The sequence below is a fragment of the Dermacentor andersoni genome, chromosome 1 (assembly GCF_023375885.2).
Source record: "Dermacentor andersoni chromosome 1, qqDerAnde1_hic_scaffold, whole genome shotgun sequence".
NCBI lineage: Eukaryota > Metazoa > Arthropoda > Arachnida > Ixodida > Ixodidae > Dermacentor > Dermacentor andersoni.
Window position 1 is genome coordinate 253,525,121 of NC_092814.1, and position 16,418 is coordinate 253,541,538.

At 47.9% G+C, this 16,418-nt stretch overlaps 1 long non-coding RNA gene across 1 annotated transcript; it reads right to left on the minus strand.

Moving 5' to 3' along the window:
• Positions 1–8,704: 8,704 nt before the first annotated feature.
• LOC129381085 (uncharacterized) lies at positions 8,705–15,010 on the minus strand. The gene is made up of 2 exons (XR_008609314.2): positions 14,819–15,010; positions 8,705–9,431 (listed from the first exon to the last, which is right to left on the minus strand). It is a non-coding gene; the product is annotated as an uncharacterized lncRNA (long non-coding RNA).
• Positions 15,011–16,418: the final 1,408 nt, after the last annotated feature.

Here is a 16,418-nt window from a genome sequence, read left to right on the forward strand (position 1 = left end):
GTAAAAGTTGCAATGCCATATGCGTGTCCATGGCATATAGGTGTCGGTTGGTGAACTCGGGTGGGTTACATTTCCTTACAGTAATAATATGGGCAAGGCCGCTGAGGTGTCCCGCTCCATCCGTTCTCGACAATGGTATCGAGCTGCTTTCACATACAGTATGTGCCTCACGGGCAGCTTTGACGTCACAATTGACGCCCATGTAGCTACTGAAATACAATGTCGTGGCCTCCGTCCACCGCTTGATGGTAGCGTGATCGTATCTCTGCTACCAATCGTTCATGTGGGCTGCGGCGCAGAGCTAATAAGAGTGATTGCGGGGCTGCCTTCAAATCACAGAATATAGCACAGTGATTGCTACTGCCCATATAGCATGACGCTATGGAGGGCGGAAATTTCTGATCCTGTCATTGTTGTGACGTGGCTGATTAACATCGACGGAAAAACACACCGACGGGACCCATGTTTTTCCAGCATTCGCTTTGAAAAGGTAACTGATTTAGAGGAGTTTCTTCCTTAAATAGGAGACATGGGAGCTCCAGGAGAGGTCGCGGTCGACAACATCCTTAAATATCTACGGGTTCTCTTGTACGAGATAGGCTGGCCATTGATAGACACCGCGTATCCAGTCATCGATTTTCGCGTGAAGGCGACTAATAGCACATTTGTGTTGAAATTCCGAGGCCTTTTTTCTTGAAGATAGGTAGACGCCATTGTAGAAGCCCTTTGTAATATTGCGCAAACCTTGCGGCCGAGTCACCCCTGACATGCAGATGCAGATATCATCTGCGTAAATTGAAAGACTGACCGACTGTGTCAGGAATTCCGTCAGCCGAACCAAACGCCGCCTCGTATAACACGACGGCTGGTGTAGTGGTCGGAAGTTTGACCATCCTCGGTGACTACAATGCAGCCCCTTTCAGTCAGGTAGCTCCGTATCCACTGAAAAGTTCGGCCTCCAACTGCAGCAGCCACGAGCGCGTCAAGAACGATTTCGTGAGAAACATAATCATAAGCGCCCCTCACATCTAAAAATAGCGCTACAGAGAGGCTTTTGGATTATTTCTGTTGAATCGAAGACACAAGATCAATGACGTTGTTGACCGGCGAAAGGCCTCGCCGGAAACCTGTCATCGTGTTTGGATAAACAGTCAGCGGCAAAACCGGCCGGTGTCACTAAGACGTTACTTCGTTTCTTGGCAGATTTCACAGGCTGGACGCGGTGGCATCTCCCGGATCTTATCATCCCTGTCGTCGGTCGCTGGCATCACGGACGCTCTGCGGCGCATGCGGCCTCTGCATTTCACGGTCCTATCCGTGTACGGCTCCGCAGCATCCCCTGGTGCAAGACAGCTCAACCCGGTCCGCCTGGTGTCTGTTGCAGCGTACATAAGGCCTGCCTCCCCGGTGCTTCCCTGCAGTCAGCGGCAAAACCGGCCGGTGTCACTAAGACGTTACTTCGTTTCTTGGCAGATTTCACAGGCTGGACGCGGTGGCATCTCCCGGATCTTATCATCCCTGTCGTCGGTCGCTGGCATCACGGACGCTCTGCGGCGCATGCGGCCTCTGCATTTCACGGTCCTATCCGTGTACGGCTCCGCAGCATCCCCTGGTGCAAGACAGCTCAACCCGGTCCGCCTGGTGTCTGTTGCAGCGTACATAAGGCCTGCCTCCCCGGTGCTTCCCTGCAGTCAGCGGCAAAACCGGCCGGTGTCACTAAGACGTTACTTCGTTTCTTGGCAGATTTCACAGGCTGGACGCGGTGGCATCTCCCGGATCTTATCATCCCTGTCGTCGGTCGCTGGCATCACGGACGCTCTGCGGCGCATGCGGCCTCTGCATTTCACGGTCCTATCCGTGTACGGCTCCGCAGCATCCCCTGGTGCAAGACAGCTCAACCCGGTCCGCCTGGTGTCTGTTGCAGCGTACATAAGGCCTGCCTCCCCGGTGCTTCCCTGCAGTCAGCGGCAAAACCGGCCGGTGTCACTAAGACGTTACTTCGTTTCTTGGCAGATTTCACAGGCTGGACGCGGTGGCATCTCCCGGATCTTATCATCCCTGTCGTCGGTCGCTGGCATCACGGACGCTCTGCGGCGCATGCGGCCTCTGCATTTCACGGTCCTATCCGTGTACGGCTCCGCAGCATCCCCTGGTGCAAGACAGCTCAACCCGGTCCGCCTGGTGTCTGTTGCAGCGTACATAAGGCCTGCCTCCCCGGTGCTTCCCTGCAGTCAGCGGCAAAACCGGCCGGTGTCACTAAGACGTTACTTCGTTTCTTGGCAGGTAGGTTTCTTAAACTGCCCTTAGTACGTACACATTTGGCTGTTTGCCGCTGACTGCACCGCACTGCCTTCTGTGTGTTCTGCAATGTCTTCTGTGTGTTCGGTATGCGACAAGCCGGTCGAGGGCAAGTTTCTTGTATGTTCCGGTTGCAAAGCAAGTTTCCATTTAGGGAAACACTGTTCCGGGATAACAGACAGTGTTTACACCAAAATGTCCACTGTTAAACGTGAAACATGGACGTGTCAGACATGTAGCTCTGGTGCTGGTTCCAGTAATAGCGACGGCTCACTCGGCCCCCACTTTTCGTCTATTAATACCAAACTTGACCAATTAACCAGCACTGTTCAGACGCTCATGGTAAAGGTTCAGGAACTGCTCTCTTTCAAGGCAACTTGTGAAAAGATGGCCGATACGGTGACCGGCATACAAGCCTCTATCGCTTTCCTTTCTGAAAAGTATGATTCTATGCTCTCCACTGTGACTACTTATCAAACCGAAGTGTCTCAGCTACGGGCTCAAGTGGAGTCACTTTCCGGTACAGTCGCCCGTCAGGCTGAAATCCTAGACCAAACAACGATGCAATTAAACGAACTTGATCAATATGGCAGACGTTGCAATTTCGAAATCCATGGCCTCCCTTTGAAGCCTGGTGAGGACTTGAAGTCCTTCATGTGCGACTTAGCTGGACAACTGCGCCTAAGTAACTTCCAGGAAGATGAAATTTGCAGGATACACCGTTTACCGACCGGGAGTAAATCTAGCTCTAGCCCTCCTATCCTTGTGCAAGTACAGAACGCTTCAGTGAAAGAAAAATGGTTTCGTGCTCGGAAGTGTCTCTCGGATCTTGCTCGGCCGGAAAGGTTTCCTCGTCTGTTCTTCAACGAAAACTTGACGCGGTTGAACCGGGAGCTTTTCCGGTTGGCCCGCTCCAAAGGAAAGGAAAATGGATATAAGTTCGTGTGGACGAGGAACGGAAAGGTTCTAGCAAGAAAATCTGAGGGAGCACCTTTCATTCGAGTTGAGAAATTCTCGGATTTGGATAGGATTGCCTAGACATGGCTGGCATAGAGAGTATGAAATGCACTGATTTTGCGGATGTAAATAGTTTTTTTTCTGATGCCTCCACCAGCAGTTTCAAAGTTGCTCATGTGAACATTCGCAGCCTTCGGAAACACTGGAATCAGTTTTATGCCATCATTTCATCATCTCGCCTAACGTTCGATGCTTTTGTACTTACTGAAATTAATATTCCTGCCGAGAGCATTCCACAGTATTCATTGCCGGGTTTCCAGGGCTTCTCGTACACGCGTCCAAGCAGAAAAGGAGGAGGCATTGCAGTTTTTATAAGTAACAAATGGGCAGCTTCACAGTTAACGTTTTCCTTTTTCCAAGCTGAAGTGATATCGCTGCGCTTGAGCACACCTGTTTTTTCGGTGATTCTGTTATCGGTGTACCGACCTCCTAGTTCTAATGCGCGGCTTTTCTTATCCGAACTCGATTCCACATTGTCAACCTTATCGCTCGAGGAACACGTGTGTATCACAGGTGATATCAATATTGACCTTTTGCGTCCTACTGTAGGCTTGGTCGCAGATTACCTCGATAGCCTTTCCAAATGGGGCTTGGAATGCGTCATTCATGAAGCGACTCGTGAGGAATTTCTGGCTGGTAGGCTCACTGTGTCCTGCATTGATCACGTTATCGTTCGTGCTCAAAATCTAGCCATAAAATCCGCAATTGTAGAAATTAAGATTGCTGACCACTATTTCGTTTGCGCCTCAATGAGTTATCCTGATACTGCGACAGCGCCCACAGATTCTAAAAAACTAATTTCAGTGCTTGATCCGAAAATATTTGATAATCTGGTGGCTCAATATGACTGGCAATCTTTTTTAGCAATAGAGTCTCCTGCTACCATATATGATAAACTCGTGGAAGTGTTCAAAAACTTAAAAGATAGTGCTACCCGAACAATACATATCAAACAACGTAACGTAGATAACAAGTGGATGTCGCCTGTCATACTCGCAGCAATAAAAGAAAAAGACTTACTGTGGGCCCAATGCAAGCGTGCCCCGAATTGTGCAGACTTACGGGCCAAATTTAAGCTCCTCAGAAACAAAGTTACTGCCATGATCCGCTCCGCAAAGCGAATACATTTTCGAGACAAATTTAAAGCCGCTAGTTACAGCAGTAAGAAAACATGGTCGTTAATTAACAGCTTTAGAGGCACTAATACGCGAGCTGATATAATGAATTATTTTCCTTCCAATTTATCCAGTGGCAGACAGAATATTTCTGATGAGTTTAATAATCACTTTTCTCGTGTAATGAGAAACGCAAACCTGCAGGTAGATTCTTGTACTTTGCGTCACAGCATTAGAGAATCTGCATATCTGCCTTCAATTTCTCAGGAAGAGCTAAGATCGATTATATTCAATTTAAAATGTAATAAATCTCCTGGAATTGATGGCATTTCCATTAATGAGTTGCGCAGAACATATGAATACATCCACGAAGTTTTGCTAACCCTACTTAATCGCATAATTTCAAGTGGTGAAATTCCTGTAAAACTGAAAACTGCGAAGGTTATACCTCTTTATAAAAGCGGTGCACGTAATAAAATTGAAAACTATCGCCCCATTTCAATTCTGCCTTCTATCGCTCAAATACTTGAAAAACACTTATTGTTAACAATGACAAGCTTTCTGGACGCCCACAACATTTTATCGCCTAGTCAGTATGGTTTCCGACCCGGCAAAAGCACTCAGACCCTTCTGGAAGATTTATCCGATCAGTTGAATATAGCTTTCGATAATAACAAAGTTGCTTGTGCGCTCCTTCTTGATTGTAGCAAGGCTTTTGACAGTGTTCATCATGGTCTGCTGTTGAATAAGCTTTTCTTGTTAGGATTTCGGGGTGCTTTCTGGTCGTTGTTAGCAAATTTCCTTCGGGGTAGGCGTCAGGTCGTCTCAGTTGGGGAAGTTCATAGTGCATTCTCCATTATTAATGCTGGAGTTCCACAGGGATCTATACTCAGCCCATTATTATTTAATATCTTTGTAAATGACCTGTCTAGCGTGATACCCGTTTCTCTTTATCAATACGCCGATGATACGATGATCGTAACTACCGCCCACAGCTACTATGATGCGATTGCCTCTTTACAGTCTGCTGCCACAAAAACTATGGATTGGTTTCAAAACAACCTAATTACTATAAATGTATCTAAGACGCAATTAATCTGCTTCCATAATCCTTTAAGGAGGGTAGCCCTTGACTATCCTCTTGTTTTACATTCTTCAGATTGTTTAGCTTGTTCTTGTAGACCTTTAAAGTACTCACCTGTTGTAAAATATCTTGGTTTATATCTTGATAGCGACCTTTCTTGGAACAGTCACCTTGCTTACGTTTGTAAAAAGCTTCGCGCCGTATCCTGTCTACTGTACAATATAAGATACTACATGCCCTTATCAGTAAGGAAAACTATAACACATGCTTTAGGCTGCAGTCTACTCCGGTATGGAATAACAATTTACGGGCACTGTGCTGTCCGCTGGCACAACAGAATAAATGCGATACTTCGCTCCCTCTTAAAAAACATATCTTATGATCTGAACCTGACTGCTGACACAGACCGTTTCAAAGTACTTTCGATGCCGAATTTCAATGATCTTTTAATGCAAACGGTTGTTTTGAAACACTTCTGGTGCAGTCAATTCCTTGTTCCATACACAGCTTCCCGATGCTTAAGGCCCAGGGACCCCTTTTGGAGGCCACGTTGTTCCACAAGGTACGGCACTAGAGCTCGGGCCCATTATGTGCCCACCTATTTCAATAAATTACCGCACAGCACATTTTTTGCCAAAACGAAATATAAGTTAAAGAGACTGCTAAGGCGTGTCTGTTCGTAAAGGCGTACTTGTTCCATTTATTTACCGTTACTGCTTGTGTTTTGTGCATATGGTTGTGCCATTCCTTTGCACCATGACGGTCAGTCTGGTATATGGTTATGCATCATCTCACGGTAATTTTTGTTCACACGCATTGCTGTACTTCTGTGTTTCATCATGCTCAATGAAATTTCTTTTCATAGACACTGTATAAATTCCAATAACCTTTTTTGGTGTTCTATACTTGAGTTCGCTGCTTATAACTGGTATATCAATGTACCGTGTATGGTTTTGCTGCCTGCCAGGCACTGCCGCTCAAGCCTTCAAAGGCTTTGGCAGGCCTGCATGAATGTACTGATTTGATTATTGGCAATAAAAGTATTATTATTATTATTATGCTGAAGAAGCCACTCAGCGCGCAAGAAGATGATCCTTTCCATCAAGTTGCCAACACAGCTGGCGAGAGCAATATGTCAATATGATGTCAGTTCAAGGAGAGACTTTCCATACTTTAAGATTGGGACAACACGGCTACGCTGCCACTCATAAGGAACAACTCCGTCACTTCATGAGATGTTGAGATGGCACAGCAGTATCTCTCGTGCTTCATGGTAAAGGTGGCAGAGAGCAACGTACGTGATGTTGTCGGGTCAGGTGGCTAGAGCACCTTCCAGTTCTTCCATGGCGAAAGGTTCGTCCATTGCCGAAACTTGCGTGAAGGGAACTTTTTAGAGTTCAAGATCTTGCAGTAGCTCTATGTAACCTGCAATTGCCTCACAAAATTATTCTCCAACATCCACTTCTTGACAACCTTGGTAGAGGGCCAGTGCCTTGAAAGGGTGCCTTAAAGTGAAGACATCGGAGAATTCGCCATACGCGAGAGAGCTTTGTGTGGCTCTACCGAGTTACAAAATAATTGCCATCGTTCGTTGTCTAATGTTTCCATGCGACAACGTGTTTTCTTCTGCGTGCGCCTGGCCTCCCTAAGGTCTAGAATCGACTTTGTGCGTCTATATCTCCTCTCGGCGCGCCGACGTACTGCACGAAGCCTTTCTAATTCAATGTCAAGTCCGTGCGAGTAGCTGACCATGAGAAGCTGCGCGTTGCAGCATGCATCGCGTTCGCAGTCACAAGCTCTAAGCTACGTGCAAGGTCGCCTTTTCATTCAGAGTTCATAAAGGCTTGAAATGCGAGCCAATCCATTCCTCGAGAGACCATAGGGGAAGACATACTGCTTAGACCTTTGACAGCAACGTAAGTAGGAATATGATCACTTCCACATGTTTCCAAGTAAGTAAACCAGCAGATGCTCGAAGTAAGGCATCATGACACCAAAGTAAGATCTAGGCAGCTGCTGTATGAAAACCTTTAGAGAATGGTCAAGGTCATGGTCCGAAGCAAAAGATACAAGAGTCCCGCCTCTTACGTTGGTTCTTGTACTTCTGCAAATTGGGTGGTAAGCGTTAAAATATCCTGTGATAATCCAACGACAGAAGGTCATTATAAAAACATTTGCAAGCCTTTTTCAGTCTAAACGACTTGATGGGGAAATGCAGCTTGCGATAAGTGTGAAAGAGAGCCTCTCCTTTATGCTAAGGTGCACATACTGTTTGTCATGGGGAGGCATGGCCTTGGCCACGTAGGTGAGCTCCTTGCGAACGTAAACGAGGACCTTGCTGCTTTTTCACACGTGGCGGAAACAAAAGATTCGTATCCTGATACTCAGAGAATGTTTGTCACGTTTGGTTCACAGATGACTAGCACCAGAAACCGATTTACATGCACAAAGTGACAAAAATTTAAAATACGTGATTTCAGGCCTCTCGCGTTCCACTGAATAATTGAGGCGTTCATGACTCCTTGAAATGCTCGCTTCTGCAGAAGTTGGCGAGCTATGTTTCTAATGCGAGCTTTCAAGCACAGGAGCGAGAGCATCCAGTGCTTATAGAGCGCACTGAGCTGTCGAAGTTTGTGCATTTCCCAAAAGTGTTCAGGGAACTTGTGGAAAGCGGTGGGCGTGCATTTGGCAATTCAAGCGAGGCAAAATCATAAGCACTTTTGCGGGCTTTTTTGTCATTCATACCTTTGTATCTGGTGTCGCGCAATGACTGCTGTTCCACAATTCGAGGTCATGACGCCGCTAGTCTAGGTTGGCGCTGTTGGGGGCCTTTCGCGTTCTTTTGCGAACGCCGGTGGTGGCCGCGGAAGCGTAGTTTTTTAAACAGCAGCGGCTGCTTCCCGGTGCGTAGAGCCTTTCCTTACTATCTCCTTAAGTATAGTCCACTCCTTGATTCGGGGGCGATTGCTTGACACGGCTTGAAGCGATCCTTCGCAGTTTCTGCACTTAAATAGAGTTGCTTGGCAAGATTCCGTGCTGTAGAACTCAGTGCAACGCGCACATACTGCCGTGTTATTACAAACGCCTCTTACGTGACCCAACCCGAAGGCACTTGTGACTCCACAGGTTTCGGAATGAACGGTATTACGAGGTGGTGAAAATGGCCCACATTGACAATTGTGAACGGTCGGGAGGCAGGGAACAAAGTGTGTTTATTATCAGACAAGGGGCTGCATATATAGGGACATATACAAATATGAGCATGCGCACTCTGTACCGTAAGGGCACGTGTTAACATGACAGTGCGCATACTTACACCTTCCTTCTTTTCGAAGAGAAAACAAAAAGGAGAACAAAAAAAATTACAAATTCGCATGTCAGGGACCTAATACTGCGGTTTCTCTGGCAGGGGGTAACGTTGTGGCGGTCTACGCAGGCGGTTACTTCTACGAAGGGTGTCCTCAGATTGTAGCTCCGCCATCTGGTCAGGCTGGCATACCGACTCCGCAGAAACTGTAGCTTCAGGGTCCGACGTAGGTTGCATTTCTTTGGAACTGAGATGCTCCCTGGTGCGCCACAGCTCTTGTCCGCTGTCTGTAAGTAGGTTGTACGACCGAGGTGTGCCTGCAGGGCCTACTAGCACAGCTGGCGACCAGGTTCTGCGTATGGTGTCGTACACTGATACTGGAGACCCGCTGCGAAGATGGGGTAGACGCTTGGCCGTCCGGTTGTAGAAGATCCGCTGCTTTTCTTTTATTTCCTGGAGGCGATTGAGAACCGCTTGTGGTGGCACAGTCTGCGGTTCGAGGTGCTGGGGAAGAACCGGCAACTGCGTCCTTGTTTGGCGACCCATCAACCTTTGAACGGGCGACTTCAGTTGCTCGTCCCTTAGCATGTTTGGCCACTCCGGCAGGGCGCTGTAATATTCCATGGTTGCGAAAGGACACTTCGTTAGCAATTTTTTCGCCTTCTGCACTGCACGCTCCGCCATGCCGTTACCACATAGAGAAAGAAAAAAAAAGTTAAGAGTGGACACTCCCATACACCCCAGCGGCCCAATCGATCCTCGCGTGCATTGCGGTTGATGAGAGCAATTGGCCTGCACTTCCTGTTTCGATGGCGCGAAGTTTGGATTACCCCGCGTAACCGTCGCTAAGCTGTAGCAGAAGCTCGTCATTTCAGACCACTTTTCGCCACCCAAATGGCAAAGCTTTTATTTGTCGTTTTGGTTTAGCGATTCCCTATTTTGCCGAGTTCGAAATTTGGTGTGAATTGAGGTCGTGACGCAATTTTTATTTCGATTAAGTTATAACAGATGGAGATAGAGGTAATCATAATTCACTACGGCTGTATCCATCGCGTTTGTCTTCTGTGTTTTGGTACAAGCGGTCATATGTATCAAAGCGACAGAGTTTCCGCAATGTTTTTATGCCAAGGCAAGATAGGCTTCTTCTGGGTTCTGGCGTTATTAAAGCACCTCGACACACAGCAGTAGCTGCCGCAGCTTGGACCGCCGGACGGCATGGCATCAACACGGTCTGAAAATGGCGATAAGTGCACGCTTCGTTAATTACCAAAACATATGTACACGTCATAACTGAAACGGGAAACCACATTGAGTGAATAGCGAACCGATGCACAACATAAAACCACCGACACATTCTGACCCATAAAACTCGGAGTTACAAGGATAAATGTTAAGACCCCGTACAGGGGTGTTCAAAAGTTCCGAGCCCGCCAACCCATGGCATCGCGGCCTGTGAACTTTTGGACACCCCTGTACGTACTCAGTATAAGGAGTGCATTGGTAGGCAAAATAGCAGTTCACATAAGCGTGGTAAAGATAAATTCGAAACGTCCAAATACGAGGCCTTTGTTCTAATGCGCGCCACGCCGCGCCTACGCGAGAATACGTTGTGCAATGTATTCCGCCACGAAAAAATGATGAGGAACCGAAAGTAACTAGAATGCGCAGTACTTCCCAACACGGCCGCGGCAATAAGTGCATGCAGTAGTCATTGGTGACTTTCCCCACCGTTACTTTTCTGTATAAACAAACCGCACCGACGTATACACCACAATCCGTCCGTGCGCCGTAGATACACACCTCGCTGCAGTACAAAACGCAATAAGCTACACTCGCTGTTTATGTCACAAGCCATTGTTTGCAAGCAGTATAATTAAAATACTCAGGAGCCCTTACTCTATAGGGGAAACGAGCAGGCAAAGCTTGGCTACAGCGTGCCTAACGTCCCGATTTTCTTTATTTAGGTAGCGCCAGTCCCCGGAACGCCGTTTTCGGTCCAAATCGGCGTGGCGTTTGTCAGCCTCTAGAACGTCCAATCCAGCGTTCGTCAGCCTCTAGAACGGGCCAACGAAAGGCCCGTCAACCGTCACGCGATCATGTAAACGCGGATTACGAATTCAATTTTCTCGAAACCGGAATTTTTCTGAAATGTGCAATTCCTGATATTGACCTTAAGCGTTGTCCAGCAGATCGTTTTTAGTCCGCCAACACGAACTATTTCAATGGAGCAGCGATACTGTGGTTATCGCAAACAGCGATGGGCAAGAACGTTTTACCCTCGCAAACCGAGACGCAGCGTCTCGATGGCGTCTGACAAGCTGCGAGTCGCAGTGCACAGCCGTGAACCGGTCCAAGTTAATGGCAGCTTCGCGTTGTTCGATTATTTTCACGGAAGGCAACCAATAAAGATATTCCATTCTCGACGGGGGTAGCAAGAAAGCACAGGGTACAGCCCTCTCGCTACGCGTTTCTTGAGGGGGCATGCTTTTCGCATTGTTAGCCTCTAGCCGCCTCATATAGAGCCACAAACTGGTTTTTTAGCGAACTCCGTCGCAAGTCAGTTACTCCAAGCTTGGCTGGAAAACGTGACTCACCTGCCTCACACACGAAAACACCGCCGCAGCCAACGTTCACGAAGCCTTCCCGCTGGCACGCCGCTGATACACGAATCGTTGATTTCTTCTCGATGGACGAATGGTGATTGGTGTTGATGGCAGTACGAATGAAGAACAAAAAGCACGGAAAGTGTCTTGGATTATTTCTGTTTTTATGCATAAGAAACGCCAAATTTGGGAGTATAATTATTATTTTGTAAAACGATTGAGCAGAATTCATTACAACATTGTCTTTTTTTTTGCTCCAGCGTCCTCTGGCGTTTGGTGAGAGCACTAGCTGGTTACGTAGCCGTGACGTAGCTCCTGAGGCCAGATTTCTCGGAGTGTCCGCTCAGTCTTTTTCTTTCTCTATGGTTACCACGAGGATCGTACGGGCTTGAAGTTACGTGGGCGATTCCGAGCTGCGTTGCAAAAGAGCGGAAGCACGCGCTGTTGAAAGGTGGGCCGTTATCACTGCACAGCTTTGCCGGGATTCCACGAGTCGTGAAGACGAGCATACACACATCGTTTACCGCCCTCGCTGTTGTATGACGTAGCTTTTGAACTTCGAAAAAGAACGAGTAGAAATCTACGATGATCAGGTAGGACTGGTCATCGTGGTGAAAATTATCAAGCCCTACTACTTGGCATGGCAGGCCTGGTATCTCGTGACTCAGCATAGGCAGTCTAGTATTCCTGCGCTTGTACTTTTCGCACGACTTAGCTAGAGCCGAGATGCCCGCATTCAAGCCGGGCCAGAACATTACTTCTCTGGCTCTCATCTTCATTTTTTCTTCGCCTCCATGTGCGGTGTTTAGCAAGCGCAGAATTTCCGGTCGCTTGGTCGGAGGAATGACTATTTTATTGGTTCTGAGGAGCAGGCCTTCCTCAACATGCAGCTCGTTGCGGTAACACCAGTATGGACGCAGCGCATGCGGCACATGGTTCTTCGTTTCCGGCCATTCTGTGCTCGAGCAACGGCGCAGTTCAGCCATACTGGCGTCTTTGTTAGTTCCGTGCCGAATACTATCGAGCTGCTGGTCTGACACAGGAAGCGAAGAAATAACGCTGACTTGAAATTATTCTGTCTCGTCGGTCAGTTCCGTAACACTCGGGAAGCGAGAAAGCGCATCAGCTAGAAATAACTCCTTGCCTGGTTTGAACGCGACCTTGATTGGGAATCTTTGCAAAAGGAGCCTCATCCGCTACAATCGTAGCGGGCATTCACAAAGTGGCTTTTTGAATATAGATTCCAGAGGCCTGTGATCCGACTCGACGGTAACCTCTCACTGCCCGAAGATATCTTGAAATTTTGTGCAACCATGAACAATTGCTTATGTTTCCTTCTCGATCTGCGTGTAGCGCTGCTGTGCTTTTGTTAGCGAACGGGATGAGTAGGCAACTGGCTGCCCATTCTGTAGAAGAACGGCACCTACGCCACCCTGACTCGCGTCTACTGACAAGGTGAATGGTTTTTCTTGGTTAAAATAGGCAAGGACTGGCGCCTTTGTGAGGGTCGCTCGAAGCTCACGAAAGCTGTTTTCTTGCTGGTCTGTCCAGACCCACGCGACGTCCTTCTTTAACAGCCCGCGAAGCGGCGCTGACAACGTAGATATGTTAGGGACAAACCGAGCCACGAAGTTGATCATGCCGAGAAAAACTTGCAGTGGCTTACGGTTTTGTGGTGGCGGGACTTGCATGACGTCTTCGGCTCTGCTCGGGTCCAGGCACAGGCCACATTCTGACTCCAGAGGGGCTAGGTAGCGGACTCTCGGCCGGAGGAAATTGCACTTGTTATTGAGCTTCAGGTTGTGTTGTATACACCGGAACAGCAAAGCTAATAAATGTCTGTCGTGTTGCTCTGGTGACTGTCCCCAAACCAATATGTCGTCCATAACGACGTCAACGCCCCTCAAGCCCTCTAGTACATCACCCGATGAAAATTTTCCGGCGCGGAAGCGATACCGAACGGCATGCGCAGGAATCTGCATCCAGAGTAGAAAAGAATTTCGCTCCATGCAGCAGCGGTAGGATATCTTCTAACGACATCATGTGGTAGTGCTCTCTTAGAAGTGCCTTATTCAAGTCGGATGGGTCCAAGCATATGCGTACTTTTTCTTTCTTTACTACCACAACCGTGTGACTAGACCAGGAAGTCGGTTCTGTTACCTTAGCAACGAGTCGTGGTGCTCCATCCGGTCCAGCTCAGCTCGGACGCGTTGCTGAAGGGCGATGGCGATTCGTCGCACTGGCTTGACGACGCCTCGAGCTTCAGGTTTGAGCTCCATGTGGTAGGCTACGTCTTTGATTTCTCCCAGCCCCTGGAAGATATCTCGGAATATTTCCACTATTTCGTTAGTTTCGAAGGCGTCCACGGTGTTTATGCGGCCAATCAGCCCTAAGCGTTCAGCCACCTTGCCACTCAATGTAACAGGAACCGCTTGTTTCACGATAAAGTATAGCGCCGTGGTAGACTGCGTTGTACTGGCGACCTGAAGCTCGATCTTCTTCATCGCCTTTTCTATGTGGCCGAAAAACGACCGTAGCGTAGAGCAGCAGTCTTTTGCTGGCTTCGTAGTTATGTTTCCGAGTGTAACTTCGGGCATGACGCAACAGTTGGCTCCGGTATCAATTTTGCAGCGTATGGCGGAACCTGCGATGTCGACAGTCGCTGACCAGTGGTCGAGAGTTTGAAGAAAATAGCCCTCGTACTCTACCGTTTCTACCTGTGTTACCTTACATACTTGGCCCCTCGGTCTCGCTTCTGGTTGACGACACCCCCGCGCGAAGTGGTTTCGGCCGCCACACTTGTTACAGCGCTTGCCTTGCGCAGGGCAGTTTGCTTTTCCGTGTGTGTAAGAGCAGTTTGAGCAAATTCCGAGGCTTGATTTTGATTTCACTGCATGTACGGTGGCCTCATCGGTTGCGCCTACTTCTGCCTCCCTGATCTCGTTAAAGTGCTCCTTCGCTTGTTTTCTTGCTCGGCATATTTGCACTGTTTTAGCATACGACGGATTTTCAGACAGAAGTTTCTGCTGCAGGTGCTTATCTCTAACTCCTAGAATTATTCGACTGCGCAGTAATCTGTCCTCTAGTTCTCCGAATTCACACAAGCGAACAAGAGTTCGAATATTGATCAGCCACTCGTTAAAAGATTCGCCCTCGCGTTGATCTCGGGAGCCGAAACGAAACTCGTTGAACGTTAAATTCTTCGCTGGTTTGTAGTGAGCCTCGAAGTTTTCAATGAGCTTATCGAGATCTCGCTTTTCGTCCTCATTTGCGAATTTGGAGGTATAGAACACCCGCCTTGCTTCTTCACCAATTGTCACAAGAAGTGTTGCTGCCTGAACCTCTTTAGGCTGCTTCCTTAGTCTGGTCGCCGTAGAAAATAGAGTAAACTCACTTTTCCAGCTGATCCAGTTCTGGTAAGCGTCACCCGTACTTTCCAGTGGCTTTGGCGGTGGTAGAACCGTCGACGCCATACTTCTTCCTCTGGAGTGTACTAGGGGTGCAGCTGGACGAGGGGGCAGGGAAGAACAGCAGTGAACGCGGCTTGCGAAACGTGTCGCCGCCCCACTTCTGACACCATGTGAACGGTCGGGAGGCAGGGAACAAAGTGTGTTTATTATCAGACAAGGGGCGGCATATATAGGGACAGATACATATATGAGCATGCGTACTTCGTACCGTAAGGGCACGTGTTAACATGACAGTGCGCATACTTACAACAATAAATGCTATTCTGTTGCCCTTTACTATCTTCCCACACTGTGAATTGGCAATCCGAGATATCTGCATAATGGTAGGATCCCGAGCGGCTGCCTTGACTAGGATAGGCAAGTATTCATTTGGCATTGCAACATCTGCGTCGTAGATGATGCCTGTTGCTGTTTCCTTGTCGACTGGAATGTGGGAGCGCACTCTGATCCCATTAGAATCGGTTACTGTACGCAAGATGTCAAAAGCGGTTGAATGCATGACATCTACGGCGAGTATGTTCTTGCGAGTGTTAATTCTTATAACTGTTATCTCACTTGGTACTAATCCTTCAAGGAAAGTCGAGCCAGATTGCCCATTCATGTGGCGAAAATTGTCCGAGGGAACCACATGAGGAGTATGGCGGGTGCTCGAGGACGGCTCGTATTCTGTACCGTGGACGTACTTGAAGGTGAAGGTGTCCTGAGGCTCTTCCGCTTCGCCTTGTGGCTTCGCACGACATCGAAGCCGTCTTCGGAGTCTGTCACTGGCCGTTTCGTGCTGTCACTGGTGGTGTCGTTCCGTTCAGTGTTACGCTTCCACGATGGCACCGCGGAACGCGAGGCCAGGTCTGCAGCAAGCTGGGCAGTGTGATCTACGACCCCTGCCGGCGGGGGACCGATGTGCCGCAGATAAACACCGGGGAAACCGAAAATCAGCAGGAAACGCGAAAGCACGGCTAAACTAGAGGCATACTTCATCTTCCCCGCGTTAGGGCATAAAATGACGAGCGTTCGTCTCTTACGTATAGTTCCGCGAAGTGGCTCTATGCGACCTGTAATCACTCTTTTTATATTGAACACTTACTAGTACACACATAGGTGTGTTTCTTGTTGCATGCCTATTTTTCCTGCAGAGAACGCAGAACATACAATACGTGTTATTTTATTTAACCGGAGCACTTAAAACCACTAAAAATCTTACTGGAATCACGTGAATACAGATAAACTAACTGCCCAGGCAGACATCAATTGTAACAAAGAATAACTGAAGCAATATCATCAGTAAATAAACTAATTGCATTAATTACCTGCTTAGTTACAAACCTTACGGCATGTCTTTATATTGAAAAGTTGAAGAGGACTGTTTTAAAAGTCTTGTTCCATGCTTAACGAGAAGAAAGGGGGCTAACCGACGGGCCCGATTTTTATTAGTCATATCATAAGAAGCCAACAAACACTGACACCAAGGACAACATCGGGGAAATTACTTGTGCATAATAAATGAAATAAAGAAGCGATAAATTA